The sequence below is a fragment of the Toxorhynchites rutilus genome, chromosome 3 (genome assembly GCF_029784135.1).
Source record: "Toxorhynchites rutilus septentrionalis strain SRP chromosome 3, ASM2978413v1, whole genome shotgun sequence".
Lineage (NCBI taxonomy): Eukaryota > Metazoa > Arthropoda > Insecta > Diptera > Culicidae > Toxorhynchites > Toxorhynchites rutilus.
In genome coordinates, this window is record NC_073746.1 from 166,123,815 (window position 1) to 166,143,170 (window position 19,356).

The following is a 19,356-nucleotide window of genomic DNA, read 5'->3' on the forward strand; positions in this document are numbered from 1 at the left end:
TTTGATCTGTTCATGAAGGAGAAAATCCATGGAATTCCAGATTATCATCGATCGGGGATCGTTCCTACGATCTTCAATGCAAAGTATCGTGTCAATTGTAATAATATGTACTTTACTGATGGGTCCTCTATGAATGAGTCCACGGGATTTGGAGTGTTCAACGAAATTTTTAGCACCTCCCACAGTCTTCAGAATCCTTGCTCTGTGTATATTGCTGAATTGGCAGCAATACATTGGGCGCTGGACAGCGTCGCCTCACGACCTGTTGAACACTATTACATTGTAACGGATAGTCTTAGCTCTGTCGAAGCTATCCGTTCAGAGAGGCCGGAAAAGCACTCGTCGTACTTCCTTGAGAGAATACGAGAAAATTTGAGTGCTTTAACCAGACGCTGTTATGTCATTACCTTTGTTTGGATCCCTTCACATTGCTCAATTCCGGGTAATGAGAGGGCTGACTCATTAGCAAAGGTAGGTGCAATTGAAGGCGATATTTATCAGCGTCAAATCGCTTTCAATGAATTTTATTCTTTAGTCCGTAAAAATACCATCGCTAACTGGCAACGTAAGTGGAACGAAGATGAATTGGGTCGGTGGCTTCACTCGATTATCCCTAAGGTTAGCCTCAATCCATAGTTCAAAAGTCTGGACTTAAGTCGGGACTTTATTCGCACCTTCTCTCGACTCATGTCCAATCACTGTTCGTTAGACGCGCTACTCTTTCGTTTTAATCTTGCCGATGGCAATATCTGTGCTTGTGGCCAAGGTTACCACGACATCGAACACGTTGTTTGGTCGTGCGAGGAGTATCTTGTTGCCAGATCGAATTTAGAAAACTCTCTTCGGGCTAGAGGAAGGCAGCCCAATGTGCCGGTGAGAGATGTGTTGGCTCGGTTAGACCTTGATTACATGTCTCAAATATATGTCTTCCTAAAAGCTATCGATCTTCGTGTGTGATTGTCCTTATATCCTTATATTCTCCTTTTCCTTTTCCTTCGCGAGAAATCAAATCCCTTCTTACTAACAATAGAATAAGGTGAAATGTAAATACATGTTAGATATAAGATAGGCTTAAGAATTGAGTATGATGAATGTGAGTGCGAATGTGAGTGTGAACATTGTCAACATATCCTTATATCCCATCCTTTTCCTGAAACAAAATGTCACCCTTCTAAACTCGAGCAAGCCGCGAGTAATCGGTTCTCTACTTCATTAACATTAGAATTAATAAAAAATGTTTATGTATACTTGTAACTATACAGATAGGAGTTTGGCTCCTTTAAACTTAAGTAACTGAGCCTGTAAAAATAAACGATTTAATAAAAAAAAAAAAAAAATATTATGTATCCCGTTTGCAGATTTTCAAAAAAATTATTTTGAACATTGCAATTTTTGGATGAGAAGTTGCTGGCTGCGCAACATTTCTTGCATCATTGTTTGCATTGATGTCATGAGTTGCATAATTGAACCCATAAATACTTGTAATTGGTCCGCGAGAGGAATTATTGGTGTTGAAGGTTGGGAGAGTAGAGCATCCCTATACGATGTGCTAGGTGTAGGCGTGAAACCAGGAGGTTGGGGTTTCGGGTGTGTGGCTGAATTTACCGTTGGTTGCAGGGTTGGCAGGGTATCATTAAGGCAACTAGCCCGATGAGAAATTTAAATAAATAAATAAATCTATCTATATATATAAAAATGGAGTGATGTCTATCTGTCTGTCTGATTCTTATAGACTCGGAAACTACTGAACCGATCGACATGAAAATTGGTATGTAGGGGTTTTTGGGGCCGGGGAAGGTTTTCGTGATATTTTGAGACCCCTCCCCCCTCTCTAAGGGGGGGCTGCCATACAAATGAAACACAAATTTCTACATTACTCGGAAATTAACCAAGCAAACGAAACCAAAGTTGGCATGTGAAAGTTTTAGGGTGCAATAAATGTTTCTATGATGGTTAGACAGTCCTTCCCCCACTCAAAGGGGGGGCTGCCATACAAATGAAACACAAATTTCTGCATTACTCGAGAATTAATCAAGCAAATGAACCCAAATTTGGCATGTGGAGGTTTTAGGATGCAATAAATGATTCTATGGTGTTAAGATACTCCTTCCCCCTCTCTTAGAGGGGGCTGCCGTACAAATGAAACACAAATTTTTGCATTACCCGAGAATTAATCAAGCAAATTAAACCAAATTAGGCATATGGAAACTTTAGGGTGCAATGAATGTTTCTATGGTGGTTAGATACCCCTCCCCCCTCTCTTAGGGGTGGCTGCCATACAAATAAAACACAAATTTCTGCATTACTCGAGAATTAATCAAGTAAATGGGCGGGAAGAAGTTTGCCGGGTTAGCTAGTCATAATAATAAAATTAGAGTCATAAATAATAAAATGTATACAGTGAAGTTGCTGATCGTGGTGGTTCTTCAGTCTTCCAATGTTGGGTGTTATCCATTTAATAGGTTTCGATTGAATGCTGCAGTAGAAGAGTTAAAATCGAACTTCTGATAGACTTCGTTGAATCTTGTCGCCATAAATCGAATGGGGTCGTATTGACCATATGCTGAACGACGACCGTCTACTAACAGGAAGTCCCGCTGTCGAAGTGTCAATATTTCCGCTGAGTCAATATCGCCCAAAAGTATTTTTGCGACAAACATAACTTGGGCAACATATCTCCTGCGTTCCAACGTGTCAAGCCCGAGGAGCCTACATCGCTCTTCATACGGTGGTAAATTCAACGGGTCTCGCCATGGAAGACTACGGAGCGCGTATCTAATGAATTTTTTTGTATTGATTCGAATCTACTTATCCAGTTTAACTGATACGGGCACCACACGATTGCATTTGATTCCAGAATGGAGCGCACCAGTACACAGTAAAGTGACCGAAGACATTGTGGATCACGGAATTCGTTGGATACTTTAAATATAAATCCTAGTTGTCGGTTAGCCTTTGCAATTATGCTGTCATAATGGGGGCGAAAAGTCAACCCTGTGTCAAGGATGATTCCCAAGTCGCGTATTTGATCAACACGCACTAGAGGCTCGTTAGAAATATTGTAATTGTGGATGATTGGGTTCAATTTTCGATGAAACGATATTGCGTTGCATTTATGGATACTGATCGTCAATAAATTATTTGTGCACCACTCTTCGAATTCATTGATCCATTGTTGTAGAGTGTAGCAATCTTGGATGTGATTTATGGCTGTGTATATTTTGACATCATCCGCGTAGAAAAAGCGACATCCCGGTGGCAGTAGTTTTGATAACTCGTTGATGAAAATAGAAAATAGAAGAGGTCCTAGATTGCTCCCCTGCGGGACATATCAGGTGTTGGTGAAAAATTCAGATGACTTAGATCCAATTCGCACACATAGTTTTCGATCCGTGAGATATGATTTAAACCATCTAATGAGGTCATTCGAAACTCCTAGCTTGTCCAGTTTTATAAGCAGTATCTTATGATCGACTCTATCGAAAGCTGCTTTGAGATCAGTGTATATCACGTCAACTTGTGATCCGGCATCTAGATTGCGTAAGCAGAATGATGTAAACTGCACTAGATTTGTCGAGACAGATCGCTAGAGGTAAAAGCCTTGTTGATCAGCACTTGTCACTATGTAATTGTAGAACATATGGGAATTTAATTTTCCGAATTTTCCCTTTTTCCCTCAGAGTTTTCCGAAAACTTTCGATTGTCATGTTTGGTTGGAATATTTTTGGTTGAAATATGTGTAATATTTCTATGGGACCCCCTCTCCATTCCAGAGGAGAGAGGGATGTCATACCATCAGTTTGTGTTTCGTGTGTATGGTAGCCCCCCTTTGAGAGGGGGGAGGAGTAAATTCACCATAGAAACATTTCGTGCCCCGTAAAACCTTCACATGACAAATTTGGCTCCATTTGCTTGATAAGTATTCGAGTTATGCACAAATTTGTGTTTCCACCTCTAGAAAGCTGTGTCTAACCCACATAGAAATATTTATTGTAACGCAGAAATTTGTGTTTCATTCGTATGGCAGACGTATGAATTACGACTAATATTTTAAAAGGGGCGAACTTCATGCCATTCCTCCTGTCCATTGGCAGCCCCATATCAGATAGCAATAAAACGATGTGGGTGTAAAGACATTAGTCATTTAAGCAACTTTCCATACTTGAACTATCTGAAAAAAAATTAGACTAGATTGCTTTTTGGAAAGGTTCAAATTTTTTTTCTTTATTTAAAAAAAAAGTTATAACACAAAAAATATAAAATAAAATTCTAGTCAAAGGATGAAATATAGGAAATTGTTGAAATTTTCATTAAAAATATAAAAAAAAATTAAAAAAAAAGTACGTTGATAGAATAATTATTTTAAAAATTAAAATTCATTTTTCCAAAAACATGTTTTTTTAATTCTCAAAAAAATTATGTGAATACCTCTTACAATTTCCAACAAGTCACTCATGCGTCGGAAGGTGGGCACATTTACAGGGAAAAAGTTTTTCAAACAATTTTTTCTTTGAAAAAATTACTACTAATCCTAATTTTGTTTAAAGTCAATATAATGATATAGCGTATTCGACAATGTTTTAGCTCTTATTGAAATACACTCAGGTTTTTTTTACGCGGTTTTTTACGAGGTTTTTTTTACGTGGATTTTCGAATTAACGCGGTTTTTTTACGCGGATTTTCCAATTAACGCGGTTTTTTTTACGCGGATTTTCCAATTAACGCGGTTTTTTTTACGAGGTACGTATCCCCCGCGTAAAAAAAACCTGAACTTTTTTCGAGAACATCAACTTTCTATCTTTTATAGTTTTTGGAATACAAGGCACCTTTGTATGGAGGTTCTTGAAAAAAAGTAATGTTTTACTCGTAAAAGTTTTGTGTGCAAATTTTCGCGTTCAACATATTCTTGACATAGAAAAAAGAATAGAAAAAAGTAGAAATAAATTGTAGAACATGTAAATCACGATAATTTATACATAATAATGTTACGAGTAATTTTTCAAAGAAAACATGGAAACGTTGTGTTGGAAAAACTTTTTCCGTGTGAAAGTGCCCACATTTCGATGCATGGGTGACTTGTTCATATCTGTTTTTTCAGAATTAAAAAAAATAATATATTTTTGAGAAAAATTAATTTTAATTTAAAAATTTTTTTTTTCAATGATATTTTTTAATTTGTTCGATATTTTTTATGAAAACTTCAATAACCTCTTACATTTCGTTCCCTGACCAATATTTTGTAGGTTTTATAGTTTTAAGTAATTTTTTTTGAAATTTTTTCTTCAGTTTTTTCAAACTTAGAAACGTTGGTTAGAGAATTAAAAGTAGGAAATTATTTATGTTTTAATTAAAAAATATCAAACAAATTTTTAAAATAAAAAAAAATTCAAATTTTTGAATTCTCGAAAAAAATGTATTTTTTTTATCAAAATTTCAATAGTTTCCTACATTTCATCCTTTGATCTGAATTTTGTAGATACGATAGTTTTTGAGTTATAGATTTTTGTAAAAAATAAAGAAAAAAATTGTTGGCCCTTTTAAAAAAAGTAAACTAATTCTTTTCCGAATATTTCAAGTATGCAAAGTTGCTTGAATAACCAATCTCTTTACACCCACTGATAAGGTATTGCGAACTCCTCTAGGGCTTATTCAAAATCATTGGTCTATCTTTGGAAAAAAATTCAATTGTTGGTTGGAATATGTTAGGGTGAAATATGTGTGCCATTTGTATGGCAGCCCCCCTTAGAGAGGAAGGAGAAGTGTCGATTCACCATAGCAACGTTTCGTGTCCCCTAAAACCTCCACATGCCAAATATGGCTCAATATGCTTGATTAGTTCTCGAGTTATGAAGAAATTCGTGTTTCATTTGTATGGGAACCCCCCTTTAGAGAGAAGGGAAAGTGTCGGAAACTACCATAGAAACGTTTATCGATCCCTGAAACCTCCACATGCCAAATCTCATTTCTTGATTAAGCAAAAAAAGCAAAAAAGAAAATAATAATAATCCAATACACACTAAGTTAACTGACCACTACCTCAATCCTACCCGACAATTTTAAGCCGTGTTCGAAGTGTCAGCGGTGCGTCTTTATTGTCATCTATGCTCGTGAAACGACAGCCCTTCAAAATTAGTTTCTTTTTTGTAAACAGTGAAAAATCACACAGATCCATGTCTGGCGAGTATGGGGCTTGGGGTATTACTGTAATAATGATTTTTAATAATGAATTACGGACCGACAGTGAAATGTGAGAAGGTGCGTATTATTAGGGTGCAAAAACCATCAATTGTATTCCCAAAACATTCTAAAATGTTTCATCTCATTTTCACTGGTTTTTAATGTGCTGGGTGTTCCGGCCATCCTGGAAACGCTAACACCACTCGTAAACTAATGTTTTACTCATAGTAGATTCACCACTTGGGTCCTTTTCTCGTCAGTTTTGCAATCCAGGTATACGATTCACTTGAATACATGTGTGTTGTCTAATTATTCGAGGTAATTTATGTGTTACTGCGAAATTGGTCCCGAAAGTAATTATCTAATTGCATCGCGCTGAGGTCTCAACTAAGGTTTTTCCAGGATCGATTCTAGTCCAACAATCGTCAAAAAACGTGGTTGTGGTACGGTTACAGGAAAATAACTGCTAAAAAAAGATTTACTACCTATTAACAAATCATGAATTCTATATGACAGCCATTTACTTTTCGTAACACATGTGATGGTTTTTCGTGGGTGGCAAAATCGATACGCGTGTGAGTTCCTGTTGTGTTTGAAATTTCTCTGAATTAATGAATTTACCTCGTCATTTTTTTTCAAACGTCTAAACTATTACCTCTGAAAATGTCTGGCAAAAAAAAACCATTGAGCTATGAATCTACTCAAGGTGTGTACTATTTTCGTGCGAAGCCCCAAAGCCGTCTCCACGGCGATTACACAATTGTTTATCCAATTTCCTTGAAAGTCACCCATGCTTTTGTAAGTTTCTTGAGTTTGCTACGCTGCAAACGACAACTGTTGGGACTAACAACACAGGGCCCTTTCTTCCCCCTTCCTCCGCAACCTTTACGCGTATTTTATTAAACGATTGAAATTTGATAGCTTTTCCTGATTTCCGCACGCGAATGTTTCGCCAACTAATAAATAATACAACTACTTTCCCGATCGGGATTTTCCTCGTACAAAATGGGAACGAGCAATTTTTTTTTTCTTGCATCCACCACAACCGAATTGTTGTTTTGGTCGTTTTCACGGTAAAAATGCACCCAAATAGGGCACGATTATGCTTGTGTGTTTGTAAATCGGGACTGTGGTCATATCATTTGCGTGTGGAAACTTCTTCAGCTGCTCGGTTTTATTTGTGTGGAAAAATTCCGATATCGTGAATCAAACTTTTCCGCAGGCCTGCACACGGATACCAGCTCTCCGTTGGTTCTTCCTGGTGCTTCGGTTCGGTTGGTGAGTTAAGGATTTCCATTCACTTTTCAAGCGATTCAGTTCGGAGCGGATAGTGACGGGTGCGGATGTGATATGTTGGATGGATTGTTTGACAAGGAGTTTTGCAGTTGATGGAATTTGCAGCTTTTGAATGAGATTGTCGTGTGATAGAATGACCTGCGGATGTTATAATTTACTGATATTCAAAGTGTAATTGTGTACAGTATGTAATTGAAAAGCCATACACAATTGAAGGCTACATCGAGAAGTGCTTTTTTGATATACCTGGATTAAATTTACAAAGTGATTATGGAAAAATAGCTGGTGGTGGATGTGGAGATTGATATATAAATCACACATCACATCGAACAATTAGTAAGTAACTTTGTGATTTGGAGGGTCAACCTGGATTGAATTGAAATGATTACTGCGACTTCACAAAGGAATTGTGCATCGAAGCTGTAAAAAAGGAACAATAAAAAAACATGTGCCTGATCACCTATTTATTTAGAAATATGAACAGTAATGAACAGAACAGAGTTTTCGCGATCGCTAGAATAGGAACATGTCCGGATATTTTTTCCCGCTTAGCTTATGAATACATATTCGGTCAAACTAACTACAGGGAAACTTCGATATAACGTACCCTCGTTATAACGTACCCTCGATATAACGTCACTCGATATAACGTACACCTTTTCAAAGTGTAAAGGAAATTTTTTTTCAATATTTTTTTTCTGATAGATCAATGAATTATCTGTATTGTGATGCTAAAACAAGTTTTGTACCTTCAATCAATCTCGATATACAGCTGGTTTTGTGATTCCAGATTCTAAATGAATCAGGCTTTAATCAACAGTACGAAGGGAAACATCATGAGAAAGGCTGGCTTCGTCTTCTGATTGAAGTTATTCATTAACTTGACTAAAATAGCAACACAATAATGTATTATAGACTACGTTTGTAAGTACTTTATTATGCTTCGATGTAACGTACGATTCGTTACAACGTACAATTTTGAAAGTGAAATGTACGTTATATCGAAGTTTACCTGTATCAGCACATTTTGTTGTTTATATTACTTTTATTATCAATATCTCGGTGGAAGTTCTTCGCTGGTTGTGTATTATTTAAATCGCATAATGCGAAGGAATTAAACTCATATCTCCGATTCCGGCAATACAATTACCAGATTTGGTGTGTAGAAGATACTTTGTTTTTGGAATAGAACAAGGTAAACTTCCCGCTCAGCTCTATGTCCAGTAATTTGGGCTGTTAATTTCGGGTCGTTAAAAACCCGTCTAGCAGTATTACCGTCGTTACTGCTTTCTGATCCTTGCTTTGGAATTCCATTTATCAATCCTATCCGCTTAAATTCTTTCTGTACAGCCTTCTTACTAGCGTTCTCGCTTGCCAACACTTACTATCAAGCCCGTAAGAAATATGTAAGGGACATTCCCTGAACCTGTGTCAATATGTTATGTTTTAAAATGGGAAAGCAATAAGCTATACATTTACAAACCTAATGCGAGCATGTAATGTAGAATGTCCAAATTGAAAAGTCGATTTATCGATGGGTCTGGATAGTATTGCATCAATATTGTTAAAATGCTTCGGTGAGGCATGAAACACGAAGTATTTCTGTGTTGAACCTCCAGTAATACCACTGCATACCTTGCCATCTATCATGGTACACACCATGGTGTGGTGAATTTTCACTCCCTGCGCATCAGTTGGCACCAAGTGTTCTATTTGCCCATCGGTATAATCCATCTCTTTCAAGGACACTGCTATAGACTCCTTGACGAACTGCATTCAGATGGGTTTACATAGTCCAGTAGAGGACGGCCTTTGGTTCATCCATAGAATTTTCATAGGATTATCGAGAACTCTTAATTGCAGAGGATCCAAAGATACCCATTTTACCAGAAGATCAGAAGCTTACCTGCGGCAAACTACTGCAAAATAACTCTAATTTGAGCTCTGATAGTGATATAGAATGTGAAATTGATTTATAAATTAATATAATACAAATAAACATCAATATTAGAGAAAGTATGAAGAAAACAGAGTAAAATATTGAGTAAATTGCGCTGTAGAAATTGGTGTAAAAAGTTATGGTCCCGAGAGTGAGCGAGTTCTAAAAGGAGTTTGCCGTATATTCCAAACCCTGACGAACAAAATGACGTTGAGTATTGATGCACAGACGTGCACATGACCCGCAAATTTTTAAAGATGTATCTAAAAAAAAAGTGAGACACGAGACACGACCGCATAGTTGACGTAGGATTCCGTTAGGCCGTTAGATCTATTGATTCTGGATATGTTTGAAGAATTACATCGTTAAACTCTTTGCTAATGAATTGGTGGAGGCGATCTGGCGTAGTGGTAACATCCATGCCTCTCACGCTGAAGGTCACGAGTTCAATTCTCACTCCCGACATTCTTCCAAAAATGGAAGTAAAAAGTGACGAACCAGCCAAATGAGTTGAAAATCACTATAATACAGATAAAAAAAAAAATGAATTGGTGGCCTTATGAAAAGGGCCATTTTGTTTGGTTGTTGGGTATTGGTTGTTCACTCCACCAGAGTTTACCGAGTGATGATGACAGAAGGATGGTAAACAATCGTTGGATGGTCCGTATCAGATAAAAGATACCGAAGGGAAAGAGATATTATGGAAACCGCCTTCTGTGCTCCTAGATGAGATGCCTCCTGTGTGTATGGATGAAATAAAGAAGAAAAAAAAACTCACCAATGTAATATAAGATAATTACCAATACTGAACACAATTACCAATTTTTCTCATCAGTAAAAACATGTTACTTTAATATAGGGAAAACATATTTGAACTGGAAGATATGTTTTTTATGATTTTTACTTTCTGAGTGTTTATTCAACCCAATGCGAATTTTAATTGGACTAACAACACCTAATACTATAAGTAGAGCAATCTCTTTTTCTAATATTTCGTAACTTTTCCAATTTTTCTCGTCGTATAAACTTTCCTTGGGGTAAAATGAACACAACAAAACGGACAGCTTAATCCAAACGACCCGTTCTCGAGCGGGAAAACACCTTGGTGTACTTGTTTATGAAATTTAAAATAAATCGTTCCATATATCAAGTCATTTTCAACACAACTGCGACCATATACAGTTTAACTATTACACTTGGGCTAATTTTTTCATAATACACGATCGGTCATTGATATGAAATTTCACGAAGCAACCAACATTAAAGTTCCAAATTTGAATTTTATTTGCTAGAATTAAGCGTATCACTCACCTAACTTGCAATATAAAAATGCCCCCGACTTTCAGATATTTGCAATGTCAAATTCTCTCAGGCAGCTTGGTTTTGATGTCTCTGTTAGGGGATACATTTCGGTAGGAACAAAAAATCCCCCTACTTTCATGTATTTGCAATGCCGATTTCCCCCAGGCAGCTTGGTTTTGATGTCTCTGTTAGGGAACACATTTCAATAAGAACAAAAGTTCCCCCTACTTTCATGTAATTGCAATGCCAATTACCTCCAGACAGCTTGGTTTCAATGTCTCTGTTAGGGACCCGCAGCGTGTGTCATCAATTTCGACCAATTAGAAGTGGGTATTTCTATTAGGATAGGGGTTGAGATTTTTTTCTGCTCAATAATTAGTTTCATAACATATATTATTTTCTGTTAGGAAGTGCCGAAATCGATTGAAGCAAAAATTTCATTAATCCATCATGAAATGACTGAGCAATAAGCGTTTTAAATTCGACAATTTTCACGATGTGCTCGATTTTCTCGATTTCCAATTTGTACCCCAATATGTTCCCGAAAGGCGTAATCCTACGTCAAAATATTGCATTCCATCACCTTAAGTTTCTCAATCACTGACACTGACTTTTTTCAGATTAACATTTTTTACCGTTTTTCGGAAACGGTCTACAATACGAGAAAACTTTGTTACAGTCCATTGTGGTATACCGTTATTCACACTATAAGGAAGATTGTTCGACTGCTGAATGATGTTTGAATCTGAGTAGCTTTATTTACATGTGCAGAGGTACCTTAGAAGATACCTGAGTTCAGGTACTATCTAGGTATAACGTAAACAAGTTAATTATTTTTGTACCCATAACGTCCGGTCGAATCAACGAGGTGTATTTGTACTGAATGGATTTCCATTCTACTTTGAAAATTGTTCGTGTTTTGATTGTGCAACACGAATGACATGTTAAAAGTTTGTATTAAGATAACTTTGAGGTGTAAAGCTTCGAGCGTTAATACCTCTTTGTCAGTTGAAGAAAGTGGTATGTCCGAAAGATAAAAAAAGACGGGTGGGTAATGTCGGGGACATAACCGGAGTGACGTAGGACTATACAAAGGGGACAGCTTTTGTTAAATATATATTTTAAATATATTGTTTTATTTTCTTCTCCTACGTGAATACCTACCTATCTACCTGAAAAATGGATTAGTTTACTGTTTACTCTTTATGAATATGTTGATGGTTCTGAAAAGAACCTTTGGTGTTGTGTTTTTGTTATCACTCGATATTCCCATCTTGTTCGGTTAAACCTTCCTGTTTAGCTATTGCGTTTGCCACTCGCCACAGCTTTCACAGTTGGAAAATTTCTTCCCATCCAGCTTGTGACATGTTGTTCAGTAAATTACATTTAATGCGACGTGCCGGAGAAACACTTTGCCACTCACTGAAACTAATTGTTGCCTTGATGAGCGCCGAACCGAAGCTGCTCTGTTCTTGATGCGGGGTTTCTGATTGTCGTGAGCAGCTTTGCAAGCCAACTCGAGCACTCCGACGGCCGAAACTCTATAATCGCTGTTAGGTATACTGGTGCTCCGGCACCAATCAGTTCGGCCTAGTTACCCTTGCGGAGGAATCAGTGAATGCGACCAACAGGGAACTGGAGACCTGCACGGTTCAAGTGAGACTTTGCCTTTCCCTTAACTTGTCCTCCTTTGTTACGTCCACGATGCCGATGTCGTACAACCACACGGGTTTACGGTTTGAAATAAAATAAGATATTTTTTTGGGGTCCGCGTGTTTTATACTCTAGCGGTACACACTCACAGGATAGAGACAAATCGGCAGACTCAGCCAGAGGGGCGAGTCCAACGAGACGAACGAATGAGCGTTAAAAGGGAGCGATGGCAAAAACATATATTCATTACGATTTGTTCGCTCGTTGGATTCACATGCAGGCTAAAAAGGGTCCTTTTCAGGATCACAAAATTATCTTCAATCTAAAGAGTTTATTGTTTTGTTATCACTCGATATCCCCATCTTGTTCGGCTAAACCTTTCTGTTTAGCGATTGCGTTTGCCACTCGCCACAGCTTTCACATTTGGAAAATTTCTTCCCATCCAGCTTGTGACATATTGTACAGTAAATTACATTCAATGGCACGTCGCATTACCACCACTCAGTATCGGATTAGAGGTAATTTTAACCTGTAATTGAACATTTGCGATGATAGTGGTACAGTGTCAACTTTCAATATGGGATCATAATTTGGACCCCGAACTCTATGTTTACACAAATGTCCAACTAAATATGTCACATTACAGGTCCGTCCAATTAGCTAAATGTCGAGATAAGTGTAAATTACTGTACTTTCAATCTAGAAGCAATTTATTGAATTGGTGTTGATTGGTGAGAATTGGTGAAAATCAATAAGCTCAGAACAACTGCCAAATTCACATACTCATCATATCCTGGCAAACAAATTATGAAAAAATCAATTTGTGTTTTATTATTATTTTGGATATTGTTTTAGAAAGCATTGAACTGTTTTTTCTAAACTCTTTTTTGGAAGGTTTAATGGCCCTGAAAAGCGCCTTGTTTTATGGAATGCTTCCAATTTAGAAAACTTAGTACTCGTGGTTTTGAAAAAAAACCATTTCGAACACCCTCGATGCCGCCTTGTTCTGGATTTTCCACCAAAGTAGTTTGTATAAAGAACAAACTTTTTTCTCCTGCTACCTGATGCCATTTTGCGATTGCGTTTGCCACTCGCCACTCGCTGCAACTGCCTGTTATCTTGATGTCCACCGAACCGAATGTGTTCTGTTCCGAATGCGGGGTTTCTTATCGTCGCGAGCAGCTTTGCCAGCTAACTCGATCACTTCGGCGGCCGAAACTATATAACGCCGGCTAGGTGGACTGGTGCACTGCTACTAACGCGCTCGGCCTAGCTACCCTTACGGGGAACTCCAGATCAACACGGTTCGAGCGGGATTTTGCCTTTCCCTTCACTTTTCCTCCTTTACCATGTCCAGACATGGCTGCTTGGGTTGGTTGGTTGATGTGTTGTGATGCGAACCGATGTGGTGTACGGTTTGGATGAGAATGATCCTTACGGCAGCGGAGCGGGGATTTTTAAGCTGACTGGCTGGCTCGAGAATTACGCATGTGTGAGACTACGACCAATGTTTCGTTCTTTTTTTTCTTTTTCCTTTCCAATCGTGCTTCATTCTATTTCGCTGCTGCTCTGGTTGCCCGTTTTGGTCGGTACGATTTGAGGAGCACAAAATGGACCAATCAAAAATGGCAAAAATTTTGACAATGCTTGATATTTCACAATTATTCAATTATTTATCTCAAGAAAAATGAAATGTTATTCATTATGATAGATGCGTAGATATATTTCCTATCCATTGATGCAAAAACCTTTGCGATCTGTTGAGAAATGCTCGAGTTATAAGCGTTCCAAATCTTGCATTTTTTCCTACTTGTTCAGTGCCTAGATTTCCATTTCACCCCCTATATCTTCGGGTTAGTCGTAGTCCTACGTCAAAAAAATATAAATAAACATAAAACATGTTTGATTAGCTTGATTCACGATAGAACCCTTCACATACCAAATTCGGCTTCATTTGCTTGATAGTTTTCTAGTTATGCATAAATTTGTGTTTCATTTGTATGGCAGACCCCCCTTAGAGAGGAGGGAGGAGTGTCTACTCACCATAGAAACGATTCTTGCCCCCTAGAAACTTCACATGCGAAATTTGGCTCCATTTGCTCGATTGGTTTTCGAGTTATGCAGAAATTTCTGTTTCATTTGTTTGGCAGAACCCCCTAAGAGAGGGGGAGGAGTGTCTATTCACCATAGAAACATTTCTTGCCCCCTGAAACCTTCACATGCTAAATTTTGCTCCATTTACTTGATTAGTTTCCGAATTATGCAGAAATTTGTGTTTCATTTGTATAGCAGTGCGACCTCCCCCAGCTTCGGGAGAGAGGAGGAGTGTTCACTCACAATTGAAACGTTTATTGCCCCTTAAAACCTCCAGATGCCAAATTTGGCTCCATTTGTTTGATTGGTTTACGAGTTATGCAGAAATTTGTGTTTCATTTGTATGGCAGCCCCCCTTTAGAGAGGGGGAGGGGTGTCTACTCACCATAGAAACATTCATTGCACCCAAAACCTCCACATGCCGAATTTGGTTTCGTTTGCTTGTTTAATTCTCGAATAATGCGGAATTTAATATTTCATTTGTATGGCAGCCCCCCTTAGAAAGGGAGGAGGGGTCTCGAACTATCATAAAAACCTTCCCCGACCCCAAAAACCCCTACAAACCAATTTTCATGTCGATCGGTTCATTAGTTTCCGAGTCCATAGAAATCAGACAGACAGAAAGACAGAAAGGCAGAAAGACAGAAATACAGAAAGACAGAAAGACAGAAAGACAGAAAGACAGAAAGACAGAAAGACAGAAAGACAGAAAGACAGAAAGACAGAAAGACAGAAAGACAGACAGACAACATTCCATTCTTATGTATATAGATTTACATACAAAACTGAAGTACAACAAAAAATTAAAAATCAAGACAAAAAAGTGTCCGAATGTACCCCCACTCCTCTACTTTAAACGACGGATTCCAGCTGTAATAATTCCTGAATTGAGGTAATCTAATTTTTTCACTTTGGCTGTGCGAATGATGACTTTAAATTCGCGTTTTTCTAACATGGATGAATCAATTTAGCAAAACGTGATCGGGAAATTCCACATAAAATGATAAATTAAAAGTTCACGTTATTTTAACATATTACCTATCGGAAATTGTATTGTTGTTTTGCAATAGCAAAATGTTGTTTTGTAAAATTGAATAATTTACGTGACGCGACCGATATTTGTTTTTTTTTATTTGTACTCCCGAAAACGAAATCCTACGTCAAAACGTATCGATGATTGCAAGCATGGCTCGCGTATTTGACGACCGTTCGAGCTCCGAGGCTATGTAGCAAAAGAATCAACAAAAAACCGCCTCTTCGTAACCTGCCACAAGATAGACAAGATTTTGTATTATTAGGGTTCTAATTTAACTTGTTGATAATTGAAAATGAATAAATATATGAATAAAACGTATCGATAGTTTTATTAGATATATTTAATACTTAAAATAATTTCAACGCAAAATGGATTTTCACGACAACATTTTTGGAATTCACAAACACTATGATTTAGTAAAAATAAACTATGTTATTTATTCATTGTAACACTAACGCAGACTGCTGCATAATTTCGTTTTAAATCGAACATGAGAAAGCAGGACATCACGTTACTTATGAATGCCAAAAATGAATGACTCTCATTCAGACTGATTCGAATACAATATGAAAATGAAAAAAATATAATTGTCATCCAGTCATCCAAACCATTACTAATATCGAAACGTTGTACAGGGTTTTCCATTTCGGGCTTCCGAAAGTATACAGCCTGGGCTGACAACCGTTTGACATAGCTGTCAACCAAAGCGTCATATCATTAGTTGAATGTCTGCCATTTTACAATATGGATCGTTTTAGCATCGCACAACGTGTTAATTTTGTTAAATTATACTATAAAAATGATGAAAAACCGGCAAATGTTTTTCGAGCATTACGGACGGATTTTGGTCGTCATGGACGGCCTACAGAGCACACAATCGCTAATGTAGTGCGTAAATTCGAACAAACTGGATCCGTAGCGGATATTGTGAAACCTGTGCATCATCGTAATGTGCGTTCGGCCGAAAATATTGCTGCTGTTGCTGTCAGTGTGGAGGATGACCCGAATGTTTCGATTCCACGGCGTGCTCAGCAATTGGGCTTGTCAAACACATCATTGTGGCGAATTTTGCATTTGGACTTGCACCTACATCCATATAAAGTCCAACTGGTACAAAAATTAGAGCGTGGTGACCATGGAATGCGTCGGGCATACGTCGATTGGGTGAACGAACAACAGCAGCAAAATGCTGAATTTTCGCATCAAATTTTCTTCAGCGATGAGGCACATATCGAGCTCGGTGGCTATGTGAACACCCAAAATTTCCGTATATGGGGCTCAGAAAATCCACACGTGATTGTTGAGAGACCATTGCATCCGCCAAAAGTCTCTGTTTGGTGCGTATTATGGTCTGGTGGAGTCATCGGGCCGTATTTCTTTGAAAATAAGGACGGCGAGACGGTAACTGAGAATGGGGAGCGCTATGGCTGCGTGTTAACCGATTTTATTTGCCACAAATTGAAGATATGGATACGGATGACATGTGGTTTCAGCAGGACGGCGCCACATGCCACACAACACGACCGAACATGGCCATATTGCGAACGAAATTTGACGGACGCATAATTTCGCGTTTTGGTGATGCCAATTGGCCGTCCAGATCATGCGATTTGAACCCGCTAGACTTTTTTGTGGGGTTATGCGAAAGACCGTGTCTATGCCAACTCTCCGCAAACTCTTGAACATTTGAAAGACAACATTCGTGAAGTTATGACCGAGATACCGCCCCATATGTGCCGGAAAGTCATCGAAAATTACCAGTTCCGGATCAAGGTGTGCGAGGAAGCCCTAGGTGGACATTTGAATGATGTTGTATTTCACACATAATGGCATAAACCAAACTTTAATTTGAAATAAAAGTTTCATCGAAATTCGAATTCTAAGTGTGTTTTATTTCAATTTACTTTTGGAATTTAAAGTTGGAAAACCCTGTATATTCGTGTTCCATGCCTCACCGAAGCATGTAGTTATATATTGTAAATCTGTATATTCTGTATAAAACATAAAAAATCTGTAATCTGTAACTACAGATTCTTGGTTTCATGGATGAAAAATCAGTATAAACAAAAATTATTCTGTAAATATGGTAACCTTGGTGACATCATCGATTTCTTTACATCGATTCTCTCTATTGATCATAACTTAGTTGCAGACTCATTTTCAGCTTTATTTGACAATACGGAAAATAGGTCAGAACCGCATTTATCGGATTTTATAGCAAACTCAAATTGGAACGTTTTCGCAGTTGAGTTATTAACTAAAGAAAAAGTTGATGAAGAGAAACCGATCAAGTCGCTTACACCCCTTTAATTCTAAGCCCCTTACATATGAGTGACCTGCTTGGAAGTACAGCATAGTCAGTATTTGTCTATGTATGTCGTTGGCTGTCATTGAAAGTTATCTGAATATTGTGCTCATCCTGGCCAATCTCAGATTCTATTTTGCTGCTGTATTGAACAATATTTTTCGCCACAGAATGCATTTTCAGAGTATGCTAGGAGCAAGCTTAGTGTAGATCAAAATCAAAGCAGAAGCGAAATATTAAATAGGATGTACGTCTGTGTTCTTCAAACTAACCCAAATGAGCATGCAACATATAGCTTAATGGAATCCTATGTTAACTATGCGGTCGTGTCTCGGCCACAACCCTCCTGTGACTTTTAAATTTCAAACTTTGGATTTAGCTGAAACTTTGCCAACTTTTTCTTTCCCTTGTACATGACGTTTCATATAATTTTGAGACATTTGGCATCACAATTTGTATTTAAAACCCCGATTTCCTGTACTCCCCCCTATGGGTGATTTTTCGGTGCTCAAAAAACTCAAATTTTAACGTCTGCGACACTAGTAAATGAAGCTCAATTGAGCTAATATTTTGCATTGGGTATTTTATCGTGTAAATCAACATTTCGCACGTTTTACCTTGTATTCCGAAAACAACTAAGTGTCGATTTTTGACAACAAAAAATCGAGATGACAGTTGATCGTTTCATGCAATTCTGAGACATTCGGTACCAATTTTTTTTCGAAGCATAAAACTATGAAGTAATACTCAACTTGTCGCTTATTATTGTGCACCGCGCCAACTCGCCGAGCAAAATCCATCGAAAATTATCTTTTTGGTATTTTGAAATTTTTATTTTCATTCTTAGATCAATTACAGGTACATTAAAATTAAAATCAAAGCACAGTTTTCATTTAAATGTGCGTGTCTTGGTGGGTGAATTTCTGATAATTTTGGAGCATTGCATTGTATATCTTTTTTTGTGCCATTAGAAATCAAGGATTTTTAAAATTAAGTTTTGAAACCTTGTTCGTACGTGTTTCTTATGTGAGATTTTTCCAGAATATTTCGTGAATTAAGCGGTACAAGTTTTTCCTTTTTCCACCGTCTGCATTTTTTTCATTTTCTCAAAATCGATGATTTCATTGTTCACGTGCCCTTAAATTATTAGGACTAAACATATCGACATCTGATATATTTGTAGAATTGTGCAATTTCGTGTTTTTGTATTTTTCTTGTTTTCAATTTTCATTTTCAAATTGCGATGCAATCCTCAATTGTGTGAGGAAAGCAAAAGAAAAAAAAATCAATTTAGACGATTCCTCGTCACAGTAGAAAGTAATATAAAGTATTTTTTGTCGTCTTTTCGAAATAGATCCTACGGTGAACCATAAAGGGATTCAAAAAATGCCAATTTTTTTTTATTTGGTACCCTATACAACATTTTACAAAGCGCTGGTGACTTGGTTTGAAGGTACTTTTCATTTCCTCAATTTAGAGATATAACCTATTTTTTATTTCCATTATTGCGTAAAGCTCATAATTGAATATTGAGCGAACAAAAAAATCAACTAA

The 19,356-nt window shown here is 37.5% G+C and overlaps 1 protein-coding gene and 1 long non-coding RNA gene across 3 annotated transcripts in view; one reads left to right on the forward strand and one right to left on the reverse strand.

Annotated features, from left to right (window-relative positions):
• LOC129778309 (coiled-coil domain-containing protein 170) overlaps positions 1-19,356 on the forward strand; it is a 47,076-nt gene that overhangs the window by 13,640 nt on the left and 14,080 nt on the right. The gene's annotated exons all lie outside the window — the stretch shown is intronic.
• LOC129778311 (uncharacterized) lies at positions 6,486-6,952 on the reverse strand. Its single transcript, XR_008743416.1, has 3 exons — positions 6,833-6,952; positions 6,702-6,760; positions 6,486-6,640 (listed from the first exon to the last, which is right to left on the reverse strand). It is a non-coding gene; the product is annotated as an uncharacterized LOC129778311 (long non-coding RNA).